At 43.6% G+C, this 10839-nt stretch overlaps 1 long non-coding RNA gene across 1 annotated transcript in view; it reads left to right on the top strand.

Moving 5' to 3' along the window:
* The first annotated feature begins 7150 nt into the window (after nt 1-7150).
* The window catches only part of LOC137227606 (uncharacterized), a 151638-nt gene continuing 147949 nt past the window's right edge, over nt 7151-10839 (top strand). Inside the window, exon 1 of the long non-coding RNA XR_010944930.1 lies at nt 7151-7288. This is a non-coding gene — a long non-coding RNA (uncharacterized lncRNA). The remainder of the gene's footprint in view (nt 7289-10839) is intronic.

The following is a 10839-nucleotide window of genomic DNA, read 5'->3' as shown; positions in this document are numbered from 1 at the left end:
CCTCTCTCACCTCCGTTTTCTCCCCTACAAATGAAGTTAACAAATGCTTGTAAATTAGAATAAAAGATCAGGTTAAACTCCTAGGCAGGAAAGCAAATGGTCGAGAAAGTTGGCTCTAGAGTTAGGCTTCCTAAAGTCCAGCCTGGGCTCCAAAACTTACTTGCTCTATGACTTCGGCCTAGTTACCAAATATCATTGTGTCTCAGTTTCCTTAGCTGCTAAATAGGGATAATAACAATAGTTTATGCCCCATAGATATGAAGAGTAAATCAGAGAATGTATGTAAAACACTTAGCATATGCCTGGCACATAGTAAGTGCTCAATATATATTATCTCAAGAGAACTCTGGTGGAAAGCTTGTGGCTTGGGACCAAAGAATAAAGATAGAATTAGTAGGGAAAGCTTGAAGTGTGATTTCGAACGGCTCCGGCCTAGAAAGCCTGAATAGACCTTTCAGATTTCGGTTCTCTAGTGGAGTATAGCCTACTGGGTTGTGCAAGTGTTTGGAAACCATTTGGGGAACAGCAACGACTTACATTGTTAACAGAACAGCTCATTCCTCTCAGCCTCTCTCTAGGGAGCTGACCTTCTTGAAACAGATGGGCCTCCAATCAGGAGCCCTTGGAAGAGTGTCGGGATTGCTCCAGTTTGGAGTAGTTTATCTACAGCTTAAGAAACCTGCCCTACAATAATCACCAAGACTTTCAAGCCCTGACAGTATAGAGGATCTCAATTTAATACTGTTGTTGAGTAACCGAAGTATGAAATACTCTGGTTCGAGTTCTGTTGCCCAAATAAACTTACATGGAGTTCAAACCTGAACAGTTAAGCAATAAGAGTTGCTAGCCATGTCCCCTTGTGTAGCCTTACTAAGGGCGGTGGTGATGTCCTCGGCATTGCTGTGAATGATGAATCCAGTTCATTGCAGTTTCCTTCTTGTTGCTGTCTAGACTCTCTCTATAAAGGAGTTCCAAGGAAGGAAGTGGTTATGGCCACCTGCAGTGCGACCAGAGAAAAGAGGGCATAATCAGGGCCAGACCGAGTCCTTTAGAAGACTTCTGTGCTAAATATAGGTGTCCCACCTCCACCGCCACCACTATTCCCCACATTATATGCAATGGAAAACAAAGGTAAATTGTAAAATAAGTGTATCCAACTCCAACAAAGTTCTGATTTTTCCATGATGATTTTAAGATGTGTCTACACGTACTTTTTAAAAAATCCCTGCTTTTTCGGTGCTCAGAGCACACGTTAGTTTGCCATTCATCATCAAGCCCTAGCTGATTATCCTGGTGAGCCTGGTCTCGGGATCGCCATCCAGAGAGAGTGTGTGACGTATCTGGGAAGCGATTAGCCCTCTGATAAAAGACTATAATTAACTAAGTGGGTGGATCATTTGTTAAGTGTGTGCTTTTCCCAGAGGAAGGGCAGAGATGGTATGAAATAGGGGTGACATCTCCCTATGAGTACGAGTCCTTGGCAGAAACACAAGACTTTGGAGTGAGCACACGTTAGTTCAGGACTCTGGATTTTGGAATTAACCTCTTAACTGGTTTCCTTTACACTAGTCTTTCTTATTTCCAATAGACTACATTGTGGCCAGAGTGATCTCTTTAAAAAAATGTGACCACGATAGTCCTCTGTGTAGAACACTTTATGTGAAGTCTCACCATTGCCTACAGAATAAAGATAAACTCCTTTGTACCTCAAGGTTCTACAACACACTTCTTCCTACCTATGGAGTTCCATCTCTCCCTATGGCCCCAACTGACCCTGTGCTCTAGCCACGCACAGGCATCCTTCCTAATCTCTACATTGTTTCCACTCTTTGCTCCTCTGTTCCGCTTCATCCAACTGGTACACGACCAGTCACCTCTCAGAACCCAGCCCCTATGTCCCTTCCTGTGGCCTGGGTTCCCTGATTCTCCAGACAGACTCACTGTCTCACTTCTTTGTGCCCCCACACACTCGGTTCAATCTCTGTGGTCACACTTCTGCTATAACCTTTCAGACATGGTGATTTACGTGTCTGCATCCTCGTTTTGCAACTGTGAGCTCCTTGAGGGCTGGGACCAGGCTTCGTTCATTTGGGTATCTTCATGGACTTTACAATGCCCAGCACACGGTAGAGGCAAAATAATATTTGCTGAATAAATACAATAACTAGTCATAAACTGGCACTAATACGATAATACCATCCTCCATGAAGGCAGAAACCATGTAGCTGGCACTCGGTTGAATGAATGAGTGAGGGAATGAAAAGCTCATAGAGCTGTTGTGAAAATCAAAATGAACACTGTGGAAGCTTTGTGAACCATGTATGGCTGGGCCCGGGCAAGAGGCTGTTACTGTGATTGCAATGAGCACAGTCCCCTGGCTTTCATAGCTGTGTGACCAGGTACACAGGGCCGTAGGAGCCAGCACTTAGCTGCCTGACCATCACCCCAGGTAAGGATTGGGGTTTGGAGGGAGGGGCACAGGCACATAGTAAGTGGGACCCCTTAGGTGCTCCCACCCCATTTGGGGAAAGAAGGGGTACATTCATGAGGCAGGGAGAGGGCTGGGAATGGGTGGCTGGCTATTCTCCCCCATGGGATTCTCTTTTTAACTTGACCCAGATTGTCTAGGGCTCCCCTCACTGTCGACGGTCTGCCCCCCTCAGCCAGGCTGTGTGGCGCTTCCCACCCTCAGGCATAGGGTGCAGACTGGCCGGAGTGCGGTATCCTGCTGCCGTGGTCAAGGCCAAAAGGCAGCGTTCCACTGACTGGACGTGTAATGGGGTGAAAGTGAACCTGCTGCTATTTCTTTCACAGCTTGTGAAGGCTGTAATGAAAAGATCTGAGAAACTCTTTTGCCCTAGTCCTGGGAGAAGGGTGTCATAAATGTCCACTTGGCCGCTGATTGCCACATTGGCACAGGGACTCCACAGCAACAAGTCACTGGAACATAGCTAACCAGAAGCACACCTGTTGAAAAAGCAACTTAGCCTCTCTTACTTCTCTAATTGAGTAGCAAATTAGAATAACAAAACCCACCATTAATGGTACATCTTCTCTGTCCTACGTGGGGCAAGAATCTCATTTGATGGCCACCCAAACATAAAAGTGAGTGTATTGTCATCATTTTAGGGAAAATAGTGCTCAGTCAGGTTAAGAGCTTTTCCCAAAATCACTCTGTGTGTCAGTCAGCTTTCACTGTATTATACTGAGGTAACAAACAACCCCAATGTCTCAATGTCTTGGAACAACAAGCCTTTCATTCGCAATCATATTGCATTCCTAGCGCAGTGTCCAAGGGCAGCTCTGGCTCTGCCCTATGGGTCTTCTTTATTCCAGAACCCGGACTAAAAAACAATCCTGATTTGGGGTATATTATTACCATGACAGAGAGAAAAGAGCAATGGCTCCCCTCCCAAAGGCTCCTAAAGTTCCTTTGGATTGTGGCATACATTACTTCAACTCACATTCCATTGGCCAAAGCAAGTCATACGGCCAAGCTTGAAGTCCAGGTGATAGGAGTGAGGGCTTCTCCCATAGATAGACATCCCAAGTCCCATGGCAATGGACAGGAAGGAATAATTGGGAAGGAATCATTAGGGTCAATAAGAAAACCATCTAGTAAGTGACAGAGCTGGGTTTAAAACTAAAGTTCTCCCTTATCCACATTCCAAGTTCTTTCCACCATACCAAGTGATCTCTAATGGGAACCCCAGTGCAGAGTTATTGACCTTGATGACAGGAGCCCTGAGTAAAACTCCAAGGCTTGATTCCTGCAAGTGCAGGAGAAGGAAGAACTAAGGACCCCATCTTGTCACTTAACAGAACAGGATTGCAAGTGTGTGTCAGGGAAGTCTCGCACTGTTGTCTGTCAGTGTAATTGGGATGAAAAACCTACTCTCTCTCTGCAGCCCTTATTGCTCCAGTAAATCTCCCACTGTACCTCCCATTACCCCTCGCTTAAAGCACCGATTATTCCTTTATTAGAGCTCAGCCACAAGTAGGCCATGAATTTTTATGGCTTTTCCGGATCTCATAAGGCAATGAGACTCATCCATTTAAACACAGTCACTAAACTCTACCGCAGGTTTATGACCTGATGTAGCATTTCACCGCTGTTTAAAAAGCAGCCGCACCCACTCATCCCTTCTTGGAACTTTTCATTTCCTCCTTGAAAGAAAGAAAATTTCAGTTTCCCACTTTCAGCCCCCCTAATGGTTCCCTTGAGATGTGGCCAGGGTGAAATGCCACCATTGACTAAAATCTGAATGTACCCACTTTGGGCATCACTTCTACCTGGGGGCGGGGGGGAACCCGAACTTCTTCCAGCCTCCTCCAGTTCCATTGGAATGTTTATTCTGTTTGATGAACATGTACCTACCTTCGGCAGTTTATTCACGAAGCATTAACTGCATAACTACTGTATGTCAGGTAACGTGCCAGGCATGATCGTATCGCTGTGGGCTGCCCCTCTGTGAGGAAACGAGGAAAGAGAGAAAACACTGCTGTTTCTTGAGGGACTTCAAAGCAATTTCATGTACACTGTCTCATTTGACTATGTCTGTTCCCTTCACCATTGTCCAGGGTTATCTCACCTTGGACATGGCACAGCTGAAAAGTCCTTGAGTTTTGTTTGGAGCCTCAAGAATATGGTTGAGCACTGTTGGTTGTGTGGCTCTGAACCCAGAGCTGGGCTCATGGAGAAAGAAACACAATCCTCCAAGCAGTTCAATTTCTGAAAATAACCACTGTGTTTGCTATTAGCAGACTTCTTCTAAGAACCTCCTGCCATCAAGTAACTACTCTTAGCTTCCACATCATGAGATTGTCTTCCCGAGTTTTTCCCCCCATAAATTAGAGATGTTCATTTCCATAGTTACTGGACTTTCCCTTCTGGATTTTCACAGGTAGTTTTCAACTCAACATCTCTCAAAGCAAATTCACGATCTCCCACATCAGCTTACTCTTAAATTTGCTCATCTTCTTTTCTCTCTCTCGGTCAGTGTGCAAATCATTTACTCATTCACCTGCATTTGTAAGCTGGGAGACAGCCTTGATTTCTTATTCCCCTTTATCTGCCGCAACCAATCAATTACTGAGTCCTGCCTTTCTTGCCTTCTTAGCATCTTTCATATAAGTAATGTCCATTCCATCACTGCTGCGTCTGTCTCTCCTTACCAGGATTCCTGCAACACCCCCTCCAGCTGCAGCCTTCATGCCTCCTGTCTCACTCTGCTCCTGTCCATCTTAATCAGCATTTCCGGAGTGACCTTTCTACACCCAAATCTATTCATGTCACTCTCCTTTATAAAGCCTCCATTGGTCCTTCACTGTGTTCAACAGAAAGGCCTTCCCTTTCAGCACAAAGCAACAAAAGCCTAATTAGAGGCTCCCTACCTCCTACTTCTGTAATTCCTATCCCTCAAAATGCACCTTATGAACCAGTCATGTCAACTGACATGGCTATTTCCGGAAATGGGCATCCATTTTTCTCCCCTCACCTGTGCTCTACTGCCTCCCTTTGTCCTCCTAGAAGACTTCCACCCACCCCTAAAGATTCAGTTCGAATCTTCTTTGTGAAGAAAAGTGCCTTACCATCTCTAGGCCAGATAGATCCCTTCCACATTTGGGCTTTCGCAATAACTTGAATTTCACTTACTTTTCCAATTTATTATCATCTCCTCTCCTAAACTTCCAGCTCAGTAGAACACATACCATGTCTTATAATCCACCCCTTGTTTTTACTGCTTACTTAGACCTCTCATGTCCTTTGTCTGATTGATCCTCCAACCCTGTCAGATAGGCCCCTGTTATCCCATTTTACAGATGACGATCAGGTTCGGCTAACGTTTCAAGGTTGTGCAGTTGGTAAATGGAAGGCCCAGAGGTCCGAGCCAAGTGTCCTAACTGCCATACACTCTTTGCTAATTCACTTATTTACTGTTTACAACAGCAGCGGCAGCTTTTCCCATGTAGACGGAAGGGGTTTAGCAGAGGACACCTGGTTGGAAAAGAAGTCTAACCGACTTGCCTTCAAGCTGCACTTGCAAGGCAAGGACAGAGGTTGTGTTTGGACTGTGTTCTACATCACTGTAAATATTGTAATGTTTTCTGAAGCTATTTTTATCTCATACATCGTATATGATTGAGAAAATCCAAGTTGCCTATATTGAAAAATTCTATGATCATTGTACTCATCTTTTTTGTTGGAAGGAGGTTTCAGCCACCGGATGAGAATGTGGCGTTGGGGTGGGGGTGGGTTTGGCCTCTTTGTTGAGGCTGCTCTTAGCCTCAGTGGGTTGCCAGGCATAGATTAGAAGCCCAGCCTGAACCTCATCAGCATAGCCAGGGCTGAAACGCTTTTACCAGGGAAATGCCTAGGGTTCTGGCCTCAGGTTGATCGCAGGTGGGTGTAAGATGTGTCCACGTGAACATTTCTGCATCTGAGGAATAAAATTGCTGCTAGCTTTACTTGTTCCGCTGATCAGTAAGCCCTGGATAAAGACACACATGTGGCAAATTCCTTCTGGAGTTTAAAACTAAGAAATTGTTTCTTCTGAAGATATGCTAATCTTCCTTGTATCACAACAAGAGTTATGGAAACCAGTAGGGCCCAAACCTGGGCTATGAATCAGAATTACCTGGGAACATAATAAATACATTGATTCCTCTACCCCATCCCTGGAAATTCTGATTGAGAGACGTGGAGAGGGGCTGAGGAATCCATTTTCTGTAGATCAGCTGGTTTCCCAAGCCCTCTATGCTGATAAAGCCACTGTTCCCAGCAGTAACCTCTCACATTTTTTTTTAAACTTTGCATAGCATTTTATTTCATTTTTTTATCCTTTCTTTTTTTAAAGTTTTTATTTTATAGTGAAGTATAGTTGATTAACAATGTCGTGTCAGTTTCAGGTGTACAGCAAAGTGATTCAGTTATATATATGCATGTATCTATTCTTTTTCAAATTCTTTTCCCATTTAGGTTATTACAGAATATTGAGCAGAGGGAGGAATGTATTGGGAGTTTGGGGTTGACACGTACACACTGCTTGATTTAAAATAGATAACCAACAAGGACCTACTCTATAGCACAGGGAACTGTACTCTAGCCTCTCACACTTTAACCTGAAGTGTGGCTGCTTCCACGGGTGGGCTGTCAGTGCTGGGCCTAGGAGGCTCCCTCCTAACCCCTGACTGCAAAAGAGCTCAGCTTGGTGCAGAAGACAATATACACCTCTAAGCCTTGGCGTCTTTCTCCCTCTGGTCTGACGGTGCTCAGTCCTGGCGAAAGGTGAGTACCGAAGCTGAGGGAACTCAGGCACCCGAACGCTCCACCCAGTTGCTTCTGTGTCTGGGGGCTTGGAAAGGGGGGGACTCTAGACCCATAGAGAACAGCATCATCTCAGCTTCCAGGCAGGCATTTACGGGGCAGCAGAGCACTGACTGTGAATTTGAAGTTCTCAGATGTGGATTTGCTGAGAGTTAGTGGCAGAGCCCAGATAGGAATCCTGCGGCTGCCTTGGGCACTGGAAGGGTGTCCCTGCCCCAGCCTGCAGGAAGGGACACAAAACATGGGATTAGAGTGACTGCTGCATATTCAAAAATCAGCCCTTTGTCTGTCTTTGAACAGATCCAATCCTCATGCTCCCGTTATTAGGACAGGAACTTCCCAGGAGACAGGCAAGAGGAGAATGAGGATTCAAGGAAGCTGTACATGGGGGACAATTTTTGTTTTCTTTTTAAATTTCAAGTTAATATGAAACTACTTATTTCTCCTCTGCATCCTTAGTGACTACCAAACACAACTGATTTATGTCATTTTCTCGAACTGGCATTTTAATGGGTCCACAAGAGGAAAATAAAGTATTTAATAAAATAAAACGTGACAAATGAACTCCTTGAGTGAAACAAGCCATATTAGTGAGAGCTGCAGATACAGCAGAAGGAGGAAGGAGGTTCCGGGAGCTGGAAAGAGGCCCAAGTGAAAATTGTGATGGGTTTTGGAATTTTTAAAAAAATTTTAAATTGGAAGGATTTGACCATATTATACATAATCTGATGTATACATGTATACATTTCATCTTCACTCGCCATTCTTTTGTCGCTTCTCATTTGCTGCAGTCGGAGCAGGGTTCCCTATTATGTAAATAAGGGAATGAGACAGATGGTGCCACAAAGCAATGAATTCATCTGGGGGGAGGGCTTTAATTATGGATGGGTGGGCCCGGCTGTGTTTTGGGTTCAGCAAACGTCCCAAACGTTATGGGATTGGCAAAACCCCAGATGCAGTTTTCCAGGCACATTTTAAAATCCTGTCATATTTGCAGGGGAATTGAAGTTGGGATTTGTTTCTTGTTCTTTATTAAATTCCTCAAGTTGCTGGCCCTGATTTTTAGCCTCTGAAACTGTGGAGGAATTTGAGCAGTGTTTTAAAGAGCTGGTCTACAATTCTTCTAAGACTAAGGTACTTCATAGGTACTACTGAGCTGTTGAATAGTCTTTTTTAGGGACTGTAAAAAAATTGAAGATCTGAGGTACTATAAATGGAAAATTTAAATTATTCACATACCCAGATATGATTACTATTTGTTGGTATATGGAAATTTAGTATTTTTAGGATACTTTTTTTACACCATTGAAATTTCACTATACTTGTCATTTTGTATCTTGTTTTGTCACTGAATACTACATCACAATCATTTCCCTATATCACTATTTATTCATAACTTCCATGAATATATAATAGTTCATTGAATTTGTGACTCACTTGAAGAAATTCAAAATGTTTATTTTAGTGAGCATTTGTTTCACCCAGAGTAATATAACCTAGATCCTTAGACAATCTAGGTTTTTCTTTATATCCTCTGTCAGATAAAATCTGTTTGGTAGAAACAGATGAACAGAATAATCAGAAATGGCTATGGGGACTTTTGGGGTGCTAAGTAAGGTCAGTGTCAATGATGAATTGACTAAAGTCGTGTGGCAAGTTCACAGTCAAAGGCAGAAACTCAAAGAGAGACCCAGAGCCGACTGAGTATACACAAAGGACTTAGGACTTTGGATATTATTACATAAAAAGCAAAACACAAGTTAGGTGAAAACTTATGGGAACAGAGGAGACCATTAGCATTTGTGAATTTGGTATCCATGAATTCAGCTATTCACAAGGGACCTCGCAGGGCCAGGATATGGTGCGATTTATCATTTTGCTGCAAGAGCACGTTAAATCACATGGGTTTTCAAAGCTCGCGTTTCGACCACGCCACTCTGTCTCCGAACCTAGCCAACCGTCCAGCTTTTGTGTCTTAATCGGTTTTGTGGTTTCACACTCCTTGACGAGAATTTAGCAATTCTCATAATGTGATAAATTGTATTTCTTTGTGAAAAAACTAAAGAAGAGAAGAACATCAATTGCAAGAGCTGGTGCTGAAAGGGAATAGAAAATAAGAAGCCTAAGAAAGTGATAGTCCCTTGCCAGAAAGCTGAACCCTTGGATTCATTAAGGAATGGAATGTCACATTTGGCAGTGCTCGGGTTCCATGACATAAACGAGTCCCCCATACGCTCTGTACAGCATCGAGAAAAAGATATTTCTGATTCCACTTCAGGCAATACTCTACCCCGGGCAAATACTGCTCATTAAGTAAATCATCAAGGCACAACTTAACTGTTTCAGTATTTCATTATTTCTTTTTCTGGGAGAAATTATATTAGAGCGATATTCGTGAATGTGCTGATTCGTTAAGATCTTGAACGCATCGAGGATTTATTTGAACGAAATCTCTTCGAGTGAGAAGTTGCAGTGAGTCAATTTCAACTCTGACAAATTCTGAGTTTCCTATAAATTCCAGAGAAGTGGGGTAGGTTGAGAATAACCTGTTGAGGATAGAGCAATGAATTTACTAAGCAAAATGTAACTGGTGTGGACAAGTGATTCACATCTCAGAGGAGCCAAAGGAAAGCTGACTACCTTTGAGTGCTGAATGTACCTGTGACTGGTGGGGTGACAGAAGGAGATCATTTTAAGACAACCATGTAAACCTGCTTTGATCCCAGATTAGAGATTCCACAAAGAGGCTGGGCCTAAAGGAAATCACGTTGAGGTCAATTTTAAAAAACAATAAAAATGGAAACTATTGCCCACAGAACGAGTATACGTAGCCCTGACTGGTCACAGGTAAATCATGGAGGAGACAAAGTTGGCTTCTAAAAGTCTCACCACAGGATGGGGTCCAACAGACAAAAGTTGAAATCCTGTCTGTTGATTACAGCGTAAACTACCTTGTTGACTTCTCCTCTCTGTGCCTCAGTTTCCTCATCTGCAAATTAGGGCCAGTACAGTTGACTTTGCAAGATACGTGATAAGCCAATGCTTCACATTTTCCATCCATGTACCCTCTGGTATCAGGGGAGAAGGTCCTCTGGAAGGACCAGAAAATTAACTGCAAAGCAGCGTGAAGCAAGTATTCACCTTTGTTGTTTTGTACACCTAACATACTCACAAGATTGGCCCTGTCTGGCCCCAGCAGTATCTCCAGCCTGGTCCACCACCCTCCCCCTTATCCTACGAGCTTCAGTCTCCTGGCCTTCTTTTCCATTTCTTCAGTGTGTCCTAATCCCCATACATTTCAAGGCCATCTGTACCCACCTCCCTGCTACCGTCACTCGCTGCCTTTCACCATCTTTGCTGCTCTCATCCTTCAGATTATCCTTCACTTGCCTCTGTTCTTGGCTTTTTAAGAATTGTGATGTCTTCCTGTCTGCTCTGCTTAGAATCCCTTGTTTCCTAAAAGAGTCTTCAGAGGTAATGATCCAGGCAAACTTGAGATTCAAGTCCAAGTC

The sequence above is a fragment of the Pseudorca crassidens genome, chromosome 7 (assembly GCF_039906515.1).
Source record: "Pseudorca crassidens isolate mPseCra1 chromosome 7, mPseCra1.hap1, whole genome shotgun sequence".
In the NCBI taxonomy this organism is placed as follows: Eukaryota; Metazoa; Chordata; class Mammalia; order Artiodactyla; family Delphinidae; genus Pseudorca; species Pseudorca crassidens.
Note: the sequence above shows the minus strand (reverse complement) of the source record. Positions and strands in the feature narration are given on the sequence as shown.